The sequence below is a fragment of the Salmo salar genome, chromosome ssa19 (assembly GCF_905237065.1).
Source record: "Salmo salar chromosome ssa19, Ssal_v3.1, whole genome shotgun sequence".
NCBI lineage: Eukaryota > Metazoa > Chordata > Actinopteri > Salmoniformes > Salmonidae > Salmo > Salmo salar.
This window is the reverse complement of record NC_059460.1, coordinates 39,247,455-39,264,605: the sequence shown is the minus strand read 5'-3', so window position 1 is coordinate 39,264,605 and position 17,151 is coordinate 39,247,455. Positions and strand designations below refer to the sequence as shown.

Below are 17,151 nucleotides of genomic sequence, written 5' to 3'. Positions count from 1 at the left end.
GCAAATTTATAAAAAATAAAAAACTGAAATACATTATTTAAATAAGTATTCAGACCCTTTGCTATGAGACTCCAAATTGAGCTCAAGTGCATCCTGTTTCCATTGATCATCCTTGAGATGTTTCTACAACTTGATTGGAGTCCACCTGTGGTCAATTCAATTGATTGTACATGATTTGGAAAAGCACAAACCTGTCTATTTAAGGTCCCACAGTTGACAGTGCATGTCAGAGCAAAAACCAAGCCATGAGGTCAAAGGAACTGTCCGTAGAGCTCCAAGACAGGATTGTGTCGAGGCACAGATCTGTGGAAGGGTACCAAAAACTGTCTGCAGCATTGAAGGTCCCCAAGAACACAGTGGCCTCCATCATTCATAAATGTAAGAAGTTTGGAATCACCAAGACTCTTCCTAGAGCTGGCCACCCGGCCAAACTGAGCAATTGGGGGAGAAGGGCCTTGGTCAGGGAGGTGACCAATAACCCGATGGTCACTTTGAAAGAGCTCTAGAGTTCCTCTGTGGAGATGGGAGAAACTTCCAGAAGGACAACCATCTCTGCAGCACTCCACCAATCAGGCCTTTATGGTAGAGTGGCCAGACGGAAGTCACTCCTCAGTAAAAATGCACATGACAGCCCGCTTGGAGTTTGCTAAAAGGCACCTAAAGGATTCTCAGACCATATGAAACAAGATTCTCTGGTCTGATGAGACCAAGATTGAACTCTTTGGCCTGAATGTTAAGCGTCACGTCTGGAGGAAACCTGGCACCTTCCCTACTGGGGAAGCATGATGGTGGCAGCATCATGCTGTGGGGATGTTTTTCAGCGATAGGGACTAGGAAACTAGTCCGGATCGAGGCAAAGCTGAACGGAGCAAAGTACAGAGAGATCTTTGATGAGGTCATGAGCGCTCTGGAGCAGGTTCTCAGACTGGGGCAACGGTTCACCTTCCAACAGGACAACGACCCTAAGCACACAGCCAAGACAACGCAGGAGTGGCTTTGGAACAAGTCTCTGAATGTCCATCTCTGGAGAGACCTGAAAATAGCTGTGCAGTGACGCTTCTCATCCAACCTGACAGAGCTTTAGAGGATCTGCAGAGAAGAATGGGAGAAACTCCCCAAATACAGGTGTGCCAAGCTTGTAACATCATACCCAATAAGACTCGATGCTGTAATCGCTGCCAAAGGTGCTTCAACAAAGTACTGAGTAAAGGGTCTGAATACTTATGTAAATGTTATATTTTGTTTTTGCTTTGTCATTTTGGGGTATTGTGTGTAGATTGATGAGGGGGGAAAAACAATCGAATCTATTTTAGAATAAGGCTGTTACATAACAATATTTGGAAAAAGTGAAGGGGTCAGAACATAAGACGTTGGCCTTAATTGACCAAAACATTATAAAAGTCGATTTAAGGCAAAAGGCAGTAAATATCTAATAATATTTTAAAAAGGGGAAAATAAGAAGATTGTCAAAACAATATGAAGACCTTAGATGAACCTCAGGGCATTGTAGCCTGGCAAAGACCACTGGGCTGTGTGTGTGTGTGTGTGTGTGTGTGTGTGTGTGTGTGTGTGTGTGTGTGTGTGTGTGTGTGTGTTTCTAGAAAAAAAACTGAACAATTAGGATATTAGAGGAAACAGACTCTTCCTCCATCCACCACACAGAGAGGTTGTATCCCAAATGGCATCCTATTCACCCATTTGGGCACCATTCAAAAGTAACGAACTCCATAGGGAATAGGGTGCCATTTGGGCTCGAGTCAAAAGCAGTGCACTATATAGGGAATAGGGTGCCATTTGGGACGCACGCTGAATGATAATGGTAATCCAAGCCAGCATACAGGACATGTTCAGCTATTGAATTTGAGATGATGGCATTAACACCATAAAATGGTGTAAGATGTCAACTAAAGGGCAGAAGGAGACGATCAAACAGGACATGATGTTACTGTGTGTTCATGTATCAGCAACAGGTTGAATTTAGTTGAGTTGCCACATCATTTCTACTACGTTTATTTATTTATTTAGTTGTTTATTTTATAATTTCTTAAGATCTAAAATGTATAGATCAACACGTTTTGTTCTTTATCGTGATTCAACACGCTCCTGCAAAGTTCACGTGTTCAGCAGAAAGCACTTCAAAAACGGTTGTGTTTAATCACCACAGATGGAAACCACTGGCCTATCTTTGACTTCCCCACAGATGGAAACCACTGGCCTATCTTTGACTTCCCCACAGATGGAAACCACTGGCCTATCTTTGACTTCCCCACAGATGGAAACCACTGGCCTATCTTTGACTTCGCCACAGATGGAAACCACTGGCCTATCTTTGACTTCCCCACAGATGGAAACCACTGGCCTATCTTTGACTTCCCCACAGATGGAAACCACTGGCCTATCTTTGACTTCCCCACAGATGAAAACCACTGGCTTCGCCATCTATTGTTATCTCCAAAGTTGAGCATTTTTCCATAGATTGCGTCCGTGAATCCGCCATAAATAGAGTTAGAAAGTATAAAATGAAGCTACATTGTATTGGACATGGTGTAACCTTTAGTAAGTATGATTGGGGAACTATTTCATGCTGGGAAGATTCGTACATGAGACCGTACAGCAAAGTCAAGTCAGCCCGTGGTCATGGTTCTCACGGGGGAAGTCAAATGATAGGCTACAATGACTTTGCTCATGATCATGCACGCCGCCAACTACATGTACTGTAACTACACTTTTCTTGAATTTTTCTTTTGCGGGTGTCTTTTCACTATCTGGATAGACACTTGTGGTTTCTGGCTAACGTTACACCAGTCTGCATTTTCCATGTGAAAGCTATGATCCCTTTTTTGATGGAGATGGAGACGGAGGGGAGGAGAAGAAAGGAAACAAGATTAAAGAAGGATTTTTTTTACATTGGTTGTGTTTGTGTGCCATTCAGAGGGTGAATGGACAAGACAAAAGATTTAAGTGTCTTTAAATGGGGTATGGTACTAGGTGCCAGGCACACGGGTTTGTGTCAATAACTGCAATGCTGCTGGGTTTTTCATGTTCAACAGTTTCCCGTGTGTATCAAGAACGGTCCACCATCCAAAGGACATTCAGCCAACTGGTCACAACTCTAGGAATAATTGGAGTCAACATGGGCCAGTATCCCTATGGAATTATTTTTGACACATTGTAGAGTCCATAAGCAATCATAAACAATGGTAAGTGTTGAAATCCTCTTTCTTGTGCTTTTTGAGGTAGAACGACCCAGCCGTTAAATTCCACAATCACCTAAAGGAACGATACGTCCAAACCTTCCATCGCAAAGCCCTAACCTTCTAGGAGATTAACCTAGAGAAGAGTCCCCTCAGCCAACTGGTTCTGGGACTCTGTTCATAAACAGACACCACAAAGCCCCTGTTTCTAACAACAGAAAGGATTTCAGACCAATCTGCGATGGTGGGGGTCAAAAATCCTCTTTCCTCTTTTTTTGGTCAATTTTTTAGGTGGAACGACCCAGCAGCAATTTCAAAAGACCTGCTTTTTAGTCACCTTTACACAGTGGGAAGGATTAACACACTCTTTGTTTGAGTGTTTATAGTTTTAAAGATTTTTGTATTAGTTGTTCAGTTCGAAAAGTGAAGCTCCCTTTAGCCATGACTCTCTCTAAAGCACTTCCACACTATGGCAGTTTTTAGCATAAAGCTAAAGAGGAGAAGAAAAGGATGTAGTTGTTATTGTAGGTTAAAGGAATACTTCAGGATTTTGGCAATGAACTAGCATTAGCGAAATGACTGGAAGTCTATGGGTATCTGCTAGCAGGAAGTCTATGGGTATCTGCGAGCAGGAAGTCTATGGGTATCTGCTAGCAGGAAGTCTATGGGTATCTGCTAGCAGGAAGTCTATGGGTATCTGCTAGCAGGAGGTCTATGGGTATCTGCTAGCAGGAGGTCTATGGGTATCTGCTAGCAGGAAGTCTATGGTATTCAACCACTTTGTTATGGGAAGCCTAAACAGTTCAGGAGTAAAAATGTGCTTAACAAGTCACATAACATGTTGCATAGACCCACTCTGTGTACAATATTCTACAACGGGTTGGTCACAACAAGCATTGTGATTGCTTAAAAGAGAGAAAGAGAGAAAGAGAAAGGGAGAGACAGACAGACAGACAGAGAAAGAGAGAGAGCGAGACACAGACCCACAAAGAATTTGAAAACAAATCCAATTTTGATAAACTCCCATATCTATTGGGTGAAAAACCACAGTGTGCCATCACAGCAGCAAAACATTTTCACTTTTGTTAATTATATATTTCACTTGCTTTGGCAATGTAAACATATGTATCCCATGCCAATAAAGCTCTTAAATTGAATTGAGACAGAGAAGGACAGACAGAGACAGGTAGAGACAGACAGAGAGCTAGACAGACCAAGAGAGCAAGAGCGAGAGATAGAGAGACAGACAGACAGATACAGATAGAGAGACAGACAGACAGAGCAAGAGCGAGGAATAGATAGAGAGACAGACAGAGAAAGAGCGAGGGATAGATAGAGAGACAGACAGACAGAGAGAGACAGAGAGATAGAGACAGAGAGAGAGACAGACAGAGAGACAGACACAGATAGAGACAGACAGAGACAGACAGACAGAGACAGATAGCAAGAGACAGAGACAGATAGATAGAGAGAGACATACACAGATAGAGACATACACAGATAGAGAGACATACACAGATATAGAGACAGATAGAGAGACAGATAAACAGAGAAGTATAGAGAGAGACAGAGACAGACAGACAGACAGATAGATAGAGAGACAGAGACAGACAGAAACAGAGACAGTGAGCGACAGACAGAGACAGACAGAAACAGAGACAGTGAGAGACAGACAGATAGAGACAGACAGACAGATAGAGACAGAGACACAGACAGAGAGACAGACAGAGAGAGAACAATAATTATTGGAAAAACGACACTCTACAACCCAAAAAGGCCTGTGGATCTGATGGTATTTTAAATGAAGCGATCAAGTATACAGAGCACAAATTCAACACTATCCTCACAGCAGGTTATTTTCCCCGATATTTGGAACCAAGGAATGATGACACCAATCTATAAAAATGGAGACCAAATTGGACCCAAATAATTACAGAGGAATTTGCATTAACAGAAACTTGTGGACAATTCTCTGCAGTATCATAAACAGCACACTACGTCATTCCCTTGACGAACTCAACGTTCTGAGCAGAAGCCAGATTATCTCACATTTCCACCCGCCACACTCTAATTGACAAACAAGTAAACCAAAACAAAATAATAAAAAATAAAAAAATCTACTCCTGTTTTGTAGACTTCAAGAAAGCATTTGATTCAATTTGGCACAAAGGTCTTTTTATAGACTAATAGAAAGTGGTATTGGAGGGAAAACATATGATGTTATTAAATCAATATAAACTAAAAATGAATGTGTGGTTAAAATTGGCAACAAACCAACAGACTTCTTCTCTCAGGGACGGGGAGTGAAACAGGGCTGTCCAATAAGTCCAACACTATTTAACATCTACATTAATGAATTGGCAAAAAACATTAAATAATCGGCAGCACCTGGTATCACCCTAAACAACACTGAAATCAAGTGTCTGCTGTACACAAATTACCTGGTGTTACTGTCTCCCACTAAGGAGGGTCTGCTGTAGACAGATGACCTGGTGCTGTTGTCTCCCACTAAGGAGGGTCTGCTGTAGACAGATGACCTGGTGCTGTTGTCTCCCACTAAGGTGGGTCTGCTGTAGACAGACGACCTGGTGCTGCTGTCTCCCACTAAGGAGGGTCTGCTGTAGACAGATGACCTGGTGCTGCTGTCTCCCACTAAGGAGGGTCTGCTGTAGACAGATGACCTGGTGCTGCTGTCTCCCACTAAGGAGGGTCTGCTGTAGACAGATGACCTGGTGCTGCTGTCTCCCACTAAGGAGGGTCTGCTGTAGACAGATGACCTGGTGCTGCTGTCTCCCACTAAGGAGGAGTTACAGCAGCACATAGATCATCTCTACGGGTTCTGTCTGGGCTCTGACCGTTAACCACAGGTTCTGTCAGACCTGGGCTCTGACCGTTAACCACAGGTTCTGTCAGACCTGGGCTCTGACCGTTAACCACAGGTTCTGTCAGACCTGGGCTCTGACCGTTAACCACAGGTTCTGTCAGACCTGGGCTCTGACCGTTAACCACAGGTTCTGTCAGACCTGGACTCTGACCGTTAACCACAGGTTCTGTCAGACCTGGGCTCTGACCGTTAATCACAGGTTCTGTCAGACCTGGGCTCTGACCGTTAATCACAGGTTCTGTTAGACCTGGGCTCTGACCGTTAACCTAAAGGAAAAAAATGACTATAATTATATTCCAAAAGAGGTCCAGAAATCAGGACGACAAATATAAATTCTATTTGGACACAGTTCTATTGGAACACACCAATAATAACACGTATCTAGGACTAAATATCAGCAACACAGGAAGCGTTCACATGTGAACGAGCTGAGAGACAAAAAGAGCATTCAATACTATTAAAAGGAACATTAAAATATAAATTCCAATTAGAATCTGGCTCAACATTTTCCAGTCAGTTCTAGAACCAATTCCTTTATATGGGGAGTAAAGCACGGGGTCCAATAATGAATTTACCAAATGGGACAAACATCCAATTGAAATACTGCATGCAGAGTTTTTCAACACTGTATTGCAAGTACAAAGAAGAACTCTAAATAACGCCTGTAGAGCAGAACTGGGCCAATACCACCTCCTCATTCAAATAGAAGAAAGATTTTACAACCATCTTCATCACACTTCATCACACAGCTCTACAATGTCAAGAGATGAAACAAGAGAAGAGTTCCCTCAGCCAGCTGGTTCTGAGGTTCAGTTCACTAACCCAAACCAACCCCATAGAGACTCAGGACAGCAGTCAGCCAGCTGGTTCTGAGGTTCAGTTCACTAACCCAAACCAACCCAGTAGAGCCTCAGGACAGCACTCAGCCAGCTGGTTCTGAGGCTCAGTTCACTAACCCAAACCAACCCCATAGAGACTCAGGACAGCACTCAGCCAGCTGGTTCTGAGGCTCAGTTCACTAACCCAAACCAACCCCATAGAGACTCAGGACAGCACTCAGCCAGCAGGTTCTGAGGCTCAGTTCACTAACCCAAACCAACCCCATAGAGACTCAGGACAGCACTCAGCCAGCTGGTTCTGAGGTTCAGTTCACTAACCCAAACCAACCCCATAGAGACTCAGGACAGCACTCAGCCAGCTGGTTCTGAGGTTCAGTTCACTAACCCAAACCAACCCAGTAGAGCCTCAGGACAGCACTCAGCCAGCTGGTTCAGAGGCTCAGTTCACTAACCCAAACCAACCCCATAGAGACTCAGGACAGCACTCAGCCAGCAGGTTCTGAGGCTCAGTTCACTAACCCAAACCAACCCCATAGAGACTCAGAACATCTGGCCCAACCAAATCATCACAAAACAAAAAGGAAAAATATATCACCTATTGGAAAGACACCACAAGGGAGAGAGAGAGGGAGACAGAGTCTTATCCCTGTATTGTGTGAAAGTTAGGGGGGTGTGTGTGTGTGTGTGTGTGTGTGTGTGTGTGTGTGTGTGTGTGTGTGTGTGTGTGTGTGTGTGTGTGTGTGTGTTTTAACAGCCTGTCTGCTGCTACAGCTGCTGATACCACTGGATGCTACAATAGAATATAAGGTAAAAGAAGACATGAAATCCTCAAGACTCTCTCTCTCTCTCTCTCTCTCTAGTTAATGGTAATACCCTCTTAATAACACTTCATCAAATGTATGTTAGATGAGAAGCTAGGTTGTCAGACAGCATGTACGGATCAGATTCTCAACACGAGGTGAGACAGTAAAATAGCTATACAGACACCCATTCCCTATGTAATACACTATCTTTGACCAATACCCCTAAGGACCCTGGTTAGTCTTGGTCAGAACTGTAGGGAATAAGGTGCCATTTAGGATTCTGCCCTGGCCAAGGCACCATGCCAGTCTAGCACAGGAACCATGTGATCCAGATGGCTATGACAGATATTACTGTGTAGTAAACAACCACACACACACACACACAGAGAGACAGACAGAGAGAGACAGAGAGAGAGAGAGAGAGACAGAGAGAGACACAGAGAGACACAGAGAGAGAGAGACAGAGAGAGAGAGAGAGAATGTATAATTCAAATAGTATAGTTAATATGGCTACTGTTCAGTTGCAACGCAATACCAAACCCTGGTGCCTTAACAATTTGGTTTATGTGCCAGACAAGTAGCAGGGTGACACAACCACCCCCTTTTATCTTGTTCTCTCTCTCTGTCCCCCTTTACCTTGTTCTCTCGCCCCCTGTGTGTGTCTCTCTCTCTCTCTCTCTCTCTCTCTCTCTCTCTCTCTCTCTCTCTCTCTCTCTCCCATTTATCTTGCTCTCTCTGTCCCCCATATCTTGTTCTCTCCCCTTTATCTTGTTCTCTCTCTCCCCGTATTATTGTTCTCTCTCTCCCCGTATTATTGTTCTCTCTCCCCCCTATTTATCTTGTTCTCTCTCTCTCCCCCATTTAGTGTAGTCTGGCCCAGGAGTGTGAAGGTGAACGGAAAGGCTCTGGAGGAACGAACCGCCCTTGCTGTCTCTGCCTGGCCAGTTCCCCTCTCTCCACTGGGATTCTCTGGCTCTAACCCTATTACAGGGGCCGAGTCGCTGGCTTACTGGTGTTCTTCCATACCGTCCCTAGGAGGGGTGCGTAGCTTGAGTGGGTTGAGTCACTGACGTGGTCTTCCTGTTTGGGTTGGCGCCCCCCCCTTGGGTTGTGCCGTGGCGGAGATCTTTGTGGGCTATACTCGGCCTTGTCTCAGGATGGTAAGTTGGTGGTTGAAGATATCCCTCTAGTGGTGTGGGGGGCTGTGCTTTGGCAAAGTGGGTAGGGTTATATCCTTCCTGTTTGGCCCTGTCTGGGGGTATCGTCGGATGGGGCCACAGTGTCTCCTGACCCCTCCAAAGACCATGCCTCAGGACTACCTGACATGATGACTCCTTGCTGTCCCCAGTCCACCTGGCCGTGCTGCTGCTCCAGTTTCAACTGTTCTGCCTGCGGCTATGGAACCCTGACCTGTTCACTGGACGTGCTACCTGTCCCAGACCTGCTATTTTCAACTCTCTAGAGACAGCAGGAGCGGTAGAGATACTCTCAATGATTGGCTATGAAAAGCCAACTGACAATTACTCTAGAGGTGCTGACCTGTTGCACCCTCGACAACTGTGATTATTATTATTTGACCATGCTGGTCATTTATGAACATTTGAACATCTTGGTCATGTGCTGTTATAATCTCTACCCAGCACAGCCAGAAGAGGACTGGCCCCCCCTCAAAGCCTGGATCCTCTCTAGGTTTCTGTCTAGGTTTTGGCCTTTCTTGGGAGTTTTTCCTAGCCACCGTGCTTCTACACCTGCATTGCTTGCTGTTTGGGGTTTTAGGCTGGGTTTCTGTACAGCACTTTGAGATATCAGCTGATGTAAGAAGGGCGATATAAATACATTTGATTTGATTTGATTTATCTTGTTCTCTCTCGCCCCTATTCATCTTGTTCTCTCTCTCCCTCTAAATCTTGTTTCATCTCTGTCCCCATTTATCTTGTTTTCTATCTCCCCCCTAAATCTTGTTCTCTCTCTGTCCCCCTTTATCTTGTTCTCTCTCTCTCTGTCCCCCTTTCTATTGTTCTCTGTCTCTCTCCCCTTTATCTTGTTCTCTCTCTCTCCCCCATTTTCTTGTTCTCTCTCGCTCTCTCCCCCTTTATCTTGTTCCCTCTCTCCCCCATGTATCTTGTTCTCTCTCTCTGTCCCCCTTTATCTTGTTCTCTCTGTCCCTCTTTATCTTGTTCTCTCTGTCCCTCTTTATCTTGTTCTCTCTGTCCCTCTTTATCTTGTTCTCTCTGTCCCTCTTTATCTTGTTCTCTCTCTCTCTCTCTGTCCCACATTTATTTTGCTCCCTCTCTCCCCCCCATTTATCTTGTTCTCTCTCCCTCCCCCCTTTATCTTGTTCTCTCTCTCTCCCCCTTTATCTTGTTCTCTCTCTCTCTACCCCCTTATCTTGTTCTCTCTCTCTCTGCCCCCTTATCTTGTTCTCTCTCTCCCCCTTATCTTGTTCTCTCTCTCCCCCTTATCTTGTTCTCTCTCTCCCCGGTATTCTTGTTCTCTCTCTCCCCCGTATTCTTCTTCTCTCTCCCCTATTTATCTTGTTCTCTCTCTCCCCCATTTATCTTGTTCTCTCTCTCCCCCCTAAATCTTGTTCTCTCTTTCTCTGTCCCCCTTTTTCTTGTTCTCTCTCTGTCCCCCTTAATCTTGTTCTCTCTCTCTCCCCCTTTATCTTGTTCTTTATCTCTCTCTCTCCCCTTTATCTTGTTCTCTCCCTCCCCCTTTATCTTGTTCTCTCTCCCCTCCTTTATCTTGTTCTCGCTCGCTCCCCTCCTTTATCTTGTTCTCTCTCTCCCCCCTTTATCTTCTTCTCTCCCTGTCCCCCTTTATCTTGTTCTCTCTCTCCCCATTTATCTTGTTCTCTCTCTCTCCCCCATTTATCTTGTTCTCTCTCTCTCCCCATTTATCTTGTTCTCTCTCTCTTCCCCCCTTTATCTTGTTCTCTCTCTCCCCATTTATCTTGTTCTCTCTCTCCCCATTTATCTCATTCTCTCTCTCTGTCCCCCTTTATCTTGTTCTCTCTCTCGGTCCCCCTTTCTTGTTCTCTCTCTTTGTCCCCCTTAATCTTGTTCTCTCTCTCTCCTCCTTTTTTCTTGTTCTCTCTCTCTGTCCCCATTTATCTTGTTCTCTCTCTCTCCCCCTTTATCTTGTTCTCTCTCTCTCCCCCTTTATCTTGTTCTCTCTCTCTCCCCCCTTTATCTTGTTCTCTCTCTCCCCGGTATTCTTGTTCTCTCTCTCCCCCGTATTCTTCTTCTCTCTCCCCTATTTATCTTGTTCTCTCTCTCCCCCATTTATCTTGTTCTCTCTCTCCCCCCTAAATCTTGTTCTCTCTTTCTCTGTCCCCCTTTTCTTGTTCTCTCTCTGTCCCCCCTTAATCTTGTTCTCTCTCTCCCCCTTTATCTTGTTCTTTATCTCTCTCTCTCCCCTTTATCTTGTTCTCTCCCTCCCCCTTTATCTTGTTCTCTCTCCCCTCCTTTATCTTGTTCTCGCTCGCTCCCCTCCTTTATCTTGTTCTCTCTCTCCCCCCTTTATCTTCTTCTCTCCCTGTCCCCCCTTTATCTTGTTCTCTCTCTCCCCCATTTATCTTGTTCTCTCTCTCTCTCCCCCATTTATCTTGTTCTCTCTCTCTCCCCATTTATCTTGTTCTCTCTCTCTTTCCCCCTTTATCTTGTTCTCTCTCTCCCCCATTTATCTTGTTCTCTCTCTCCCCATTTATCTCATTCTCTCTCTCTGTCCCCCTTTATCTTGTTCTCTCTCTCGGTCCCCCCTTTCTTGTTCTCTCTCTTTGTCCCCCCTTAATCTTGTTCTCTCTCTCTCCTCCTTTTTTCTTGTTCTCTCTCTCTGTCCCCATTTATCTTGTTCTCTCTCTCTCCCCCTTTATCTTGTTCTCTCTCTCTCCCCCTTTATCTTGTTCTCTCTCTCTCCCCCCTTTATCTTGTTATCTCAATCTCTGTCCCCTTTATCTTGTTCTCTCTCTTCCTCCCTCCCTCTCTCCCTCCCTCTCTCCCACTGGTTGAGCAGCCCATCCTCCTTTAGTCTTCCAGCGAGAGTGTGGGGTCAAATCTCTTGATATTTGGAGGGGGGGGGCAACTGTTCAAGCAAAGCACATTTGGTGCACTGCTGTGTTAACAGACCGACCCAGAGGGCTGAGGGCTGCTGGGAATAACTCACATTCTGATGTTAACAGACCGACCCAGAGGGCTGCTGGGAATAACTCACATTCTGGTGTTAACAGACCGACCCAGAGGGCTGAGGGCTGCTGGGAATAACTCACATTCTGATGTTAACAGACCGACCCAGAGGGCTGAGGGCTGCTGGGAATAACTCACATTCTGATGTTAACAGACCGACCCAGAGGGCTGCTGGGAATAACTCACATTCTGGTGTTAACAGACCGACCCAGAGGGCTGAGGGCTGCTGGGAATAACTCACATTCTGATGTTAACAGACCGACCCAGAGGGCTGAGGGCTGCTGGGAATAACTCACATTCTGATGTTAACAGACCGACCCAGAGGGCTGCTGGGAATAACTCACATTCTGGTGTTAACAGACTGACCCAGAGGGCTGCTGGGAATAACTCACATTCTGATGTTAACAGACCGACCCAGAGGGCTGAGGGCTGCTGGGAATAACTCACATTCTGATGTTAACAGACCGACCCAGAGGGCTGCTGGGAATAACTCACATTCTGGTGTTAACAGACCGACCCAGAGGGCTGAGGGCTGCTGGGAATAACTCACATTCTGATGTTAACAGACCGACCCAGAGGAGGGCTGCTGGGAATAACTCACATTCTGATGTTAACAGACCGACCCAGAGGGCTGCTGGGAATAACTCACATTCTGGTGTTAACAGACTGACCCAGAGGGCTGCTGGGAATAACTCACATTCTGATGTTAACAGACCGACCCAGAGGGCTGCTGGGAATAACTCACATTTTGGTGTTAACAGACCGACCCAGAGGGCTGAGGCTGCTGGGAATAACTCACATTCTGATGTTAACAGACCGACCCAGAGGGCTGAGGGCTGCTGGGAATAACTCACATTCTGATGTTAACAGACCGACCCAGAGGGCTGCTGGGAATAACTCACATTCTGATGTTAACAGACTGACCCAGAGGGCTGAGGACTGCTGGGAATAACTCACATTCTGGTGTTAACAGACTGACCCAGAGGGCTGCTGGGAATAACTCACATTCTGATGTTAACAGACCGACCCAGAGGGCTGAGGGCTGCTGGGAATAACTCACATTCTGGTGTTAACAGACTGACCCAGAGGGCTGAGGGCTGCTGGGAATAACTCACATTCTGGTGTTAACAGACCGACCCAGAGGGCTGCTGGGAATAACTCACATTCTGATGTCCCAGGCTGGGTGGAAGGGAGTGGAGACACGAAGAGGGGAGAGAGGAGAGACGAAGAGGGGAGAGAGAAGAGGGGGATTTATTTGTGGTTTTACTTGTGCTTACCACTATGTTTTTCCATTCTAATATGTGTGTATATATATTGAGATAGTGTTTATTGTGTATTTTATATTGTATTTTGGAAAAGAAACCTAAGCTTAATATATCTTCTCTGTTAAAAAAAACTGGTGAGATAACAACATGTAGAAACAAGAAGAGCATGTTTACAATAGAGCCATATTAGCTAAACAGAGAAATACTTGTTACATTCAGCTATAGATGACTAGCCTATTTGATTAGCCTGCCATGCTAATAGCCCCAGCAAGAGTCCTGTACCATTTCATAAGTCAATCAGCATCTTTCTCAAACGTGTTCTCAATATATATTACAGAGGGCTATTCATTCATATGTTGGCTTTGGAAGCATAGCATATTAAGCTCATTTAATCAAACTGGAAAGAAAATTGTCAAATTAACCAAAATCTGCCTGCATGCGTTCTCGCTCAAAGAAGATGTCAAATTTTAATTTCACAATGTCGTCAAAGTTAATTAGTATTTATTCATTTGTTTAATATTTCTTATTATAATAATTATCTTTGTTTCACATTTTTTATGTATTTATTAAACACAGAACATCTATAGGGAAAAATACTATCTAGAAAATGAACGGGGAGGGGGGGTTAAAAGATGAACTAGCTAGGAATGCTAGTAATGCTAGCAAAGTTCATCTGGAGGTCAAGACATTTATTAGGAACCTCCTCTTGGCATTAGTCATGGGAGTGGACTTAAGAAGGCTCCCTACTCCACGCACACAGGCGCACGCGCACGCACACGCACACGCACACACACACACACACACACACACACACACACACACACACACACACACACACACACACACACACACACACACACACACACACACACACACACACACACACACTCCCTCTGCCTTGCGGCTCAGCATACAGCAGCCAACCCAAACCAACCAGGCCAACTGTATGGCATATTTATCCAACTGATGGATACAATGGCCTTCATATGTAGGTCTGCAAACCAAATATGTTGTCCAACCAAGCACTATCCCAGTGTTTATAGCAAGTAAGACCAACCAAACACTATCCCAGTGTTATTAGCAGGTAGGACAAACCAAACACTATACCAGTGTTTATAGCAAAAGGTACCAACCAAACACTATCCCAGTGTTTATAGCAAGTAGGACCAACCAAACACTATCCCAGTGTTTATAGCAAGTAGGACCAACCAAACACTATCCCAGTGTTTATAGCAAGTAGGACCAACCAAACACTATCCCAGTGTTTATAACAAGTATATAACAGTTCACTGAGAGAACAGACAGGCTCTAAAGTCTATTTACAGTAACAAGCCTCTCCTGCTGTCTTCCAGCCACCAGCTATCTGTGACATTTCCTCAACAAGCAGGGAGTTTTCCTGAGAATGAATGAAGTGAACAACACTCATCAGGAATAGTTTAGGGATCTAGACATCCGCTGAATGACCGTAAAGCCCGATTACCACTATTCTGACCCAAAGCAAAAACAATGCACTTTCCAGCATGGTTTCAGATGCAAAACCAGGCCAGTCCAGTACAATCCAGCTCAGTTTGGCTCAGTCCAGTACAACCCAGCTCAGCTTGGCTCTGCCCAGTACAATCCAGCTCAGCTTGGCTCTGCCCAGTACAACCCAGCTCAGCTTGGCTCTGCCCAGTACAACCCAGCTCAGCTTGGCTCTGCCCAGTACAACCCAGCTCAGCTTGGCTCTGCCCAGTACAACCCAGCTCAGCTTGGCTCTGCCCAGTACAACCCAGCTCAGCTTGGCTCTGCCCAGTACAACCCAGCTCAGGCTCTGTGGTGGGAAAAGGACGAGATGGTTTAATGAGGAAAGGAACTCACCTGTGTTGACTGTAAATCCTGGATTCTTCTTCTTCCTCCGTCTCTCTCTGTCTGCCGCCACCTCAGACCCCCCCACCCCCCCCCACCCAGTCACATGTCAGGTAGGGGTCCTCCACCCCAGATTCTGCTGCTCCTAAAAAAAAAAAACATTGAAGAAGTTTAGTTTATTTGCTCTGACAGTTGTCATTAAAAACGCTTAAGTACTTTGCTTTTACAAATTAAAAAAAATGTTTTGACAATTTTTAAACTGTCACCCCATATTTCATTTCACATCTGTCACCAAATTAATTAATTAATTCATTCATTCATTCATTCATACCAACCTATTCTCTACATAGTGCACCTACTTTTTTTATACCAGGGAACATAAGGAACCCTAAGGGGCTTTGGGACGTAGGATAAACAATAAACCTCTCTCTATAACACTACTGGTCCTCTCTCTATAGACAGTACCGGTCCTCTCTCTATAGACACTACCGGTCCCCTCTCTATAGACACTACCGGTCCCCTCTCTATAGACACTACCGGTCCCCTCTCTATAGACACTACCGGTCCCCTCTCTATAGACACTACCGGTCCTCTCTCTATAGACACTACCGGTCCTCTCTATAGACACTACCGGTCCTCTCTATAGACACTACCGGTCCTCTCTATAGACACTACCGGTCCTCTCTCTACAGACACTACCGGTCCTCTCTCTACAGACACTACCGGTCCTCTCTCTACAGACACTACTGGTCCTCTCTCTATAACACTACTGGTCCTCTCTCTATAGACACTACTGGTCCTCTCTCTATAACACTACTGGTCCTCTCTCTATAGACAATACTGGTCCTCTATATCACTACCGGTCCTCTCTCTATAACACTACCGGTCCTCTCTCTATAGACACTACCGGTCCCCTCTCTATAGACACTACCGGTCCCCTCTCTATAGACACTACCGGTCCTCTCTATAGACACTACCGGTCCTCTCTATAGACACTAACGGTCCTCTCTATAGACACTAACGGTCCTCTCTATAGACACTACCGGTCCTCTCTCTATAAACACTACCGGTCCTCTCTCTATAAACACTACCGGTCCTCTCTCTATAGACACTACTGGTCCTCTCTCTATAGACACTACTGGTCCTCTCTCTATAGATACTACTGGTCCTCTCTCTATAAACACTACTGGTCCTCTCTCTATAGACACTACTGGTCCTCTCTCTATAGACACTACTGGTCCTCTCTCTATAGATACTACTGGTCCTCTCTCTATAAACACTACTGGTCCTCTCTCTATAGACACTACTGGTCCTCTCTCTATAGACACTACTGGTCCTCTCTCTACAGATACTACTGGTCCTCTCTCTAGACACTACTGGTCCTCTCTCGAGACACTACTGGTCCTCTCTCTACAGATACTACTGGTCCTCTCTCTAGACACCACTGGTCCTCTCTCTATAGACACTACTGGTCCTCTCTCTATAGACACTACTGGTCCTCTCTCTATAAACACTACTGGTCCTCTCTCTATAGACACTACTGGTCCTCTCTCTATAGACACTACTGGTCCTCTCTCTATAGACACTACTGGTCCTCTCTCTATAGATACTACTGGCCCTCTCTCTATAAACACTACTGGTCCTCTCTCTATAGACACTACTGGTCCTCTCTCTATAGACACTACTGGTCCTCTCTCTATAGACACTACTGGTCCTCTCTCTACAGACACTACCGGTCCTCTCCCTACAGACACTACCGGTCCTCTCCCTACAGACACTACCGGTCCTCTCTCTACAGACACTACCGGTCCTCTCTCTACAGACACTACCGGTCCTCTCTTTACAGACACTACCGGTCCTCTCTCTACAGACACTACCGGTCCTCTCTCTACAGACACTACCGGTCCTCTCTCTACAGACACTACCGGTCCTCTCTCTACAGACACTACTGGTCCTCTCTCTACAGACACTACTGGTCCTCTCTCTATAGACACTACTGGTCCTCTCTCTATAACACTACTGGTCCTCTCTCTATAGACAATACTGGTCCTCTATATCACTACCGGTCCTCTCTCTATAACACTACCGGTCCTCTCTCTATAGACACTACCGGTCCCCTCTCTATAGACACTACCGG

At 45.4% G+C, this 17,151-nt stretch overlaps 1 protein-coding gene across 2 annotated transcripts in view; it reads right to left on the bottom strand.

The window, feature by feature from the left end:
• LOC106578757 (zinc finger MIZ domain-containing protein 1) overlaps positions 1 to 17,151 on the bottom strand; it is a 389,252-nt gene that overhangs the window by 256,780 nt on the left and 115,321 nt on the right. For both annotated transcript variants that reach the window (XM_045702291.1, XM_045702290.1), the window contains exon 2: positions 15,027 to 15,159. The gene's annotated coding sequence lies outside the window, so the exon portion shown is untranslated. The remainder of the gene's footprint in view (positions 1 to 15,026; positions 15,160 to 17,151) is intronic.